This window comes from Gigantopelta aegis, chromosome 7 (assembly GCF_016097555.1).
Source record: "Gigantopelta aegis isolate Gae_Host chromosome 7, Gae_host_genome, whole genome shotgun sequence".
NCBI classification, from domain to species: Eukaryota; Metazoa; Mollusca; class Gastropoda; order Neomphalida; family Peltospiridae; genus Gigantopelta; species Gigantopelta aegis.
Genome location: NC_054705.1, coordinates 2845816 through 2846530, shown reverse-complemented (window position 1 = coordinate 2846530; position 715 = coordinate 2845816).

Sequence of the window (715 nt, the reverse complement as noted above, 5' to 3'; positions counted from 1 at the left end):
TAAAGGGGGTGCCATATCAATGACAAGACGACCCACATAGCTATCCATGGAGGTGGGAGAGGCCCCGCCCATGCTGGTTTCAAATAAAAGTTTTTTAGATATCCCACAGTCGTTGGGGGATTCTCGATACTCCCGCTTCTGGGTTTTGGTGTTATGCTGAGTGCAGTATTTATCGTCCGATGTCGAGAGATCCCCTGTAGGGAGGGGGTGTAGAGTGTCGTTTTGTAATAAAGTGTAGAATTGTAATAAAAATGTTTTTAATTTTTTTATTTAATTCTAATCTACTCTAACTTAATCTAGGGTCCGAAATATGTACTAGCAGACCAAATTTGGCATATTTTTTCATTAGTTTGTCGATCCACAGACTTGGGAAATTACCAATATTGTTGTAAGTGCGTTAATGGTGTTTTGGGAGTAATAGCGCTAAAGTGCCGTTTTGTAATAAACTTTATTTTCCATATGTTATGTTGCTTATTCATATCTCAAAATCACTGTCAATGCTCAACAGGACATGGGCAACAAATTCCCATTCCAACTTTTATCAGTTTTAACAAACAAACATAATTATTTCAGTTTATTACAAAACGACACACTGGTACATTTTTCAAAGTGTCGTTTTGTAATAAATTGTCGAATTGTAATAAAAAAAAAAGTTTTTTTTTTATTTAATTCTAATCTACTCTAACTCAATCTTGGGGCCGAAATATGTACCACC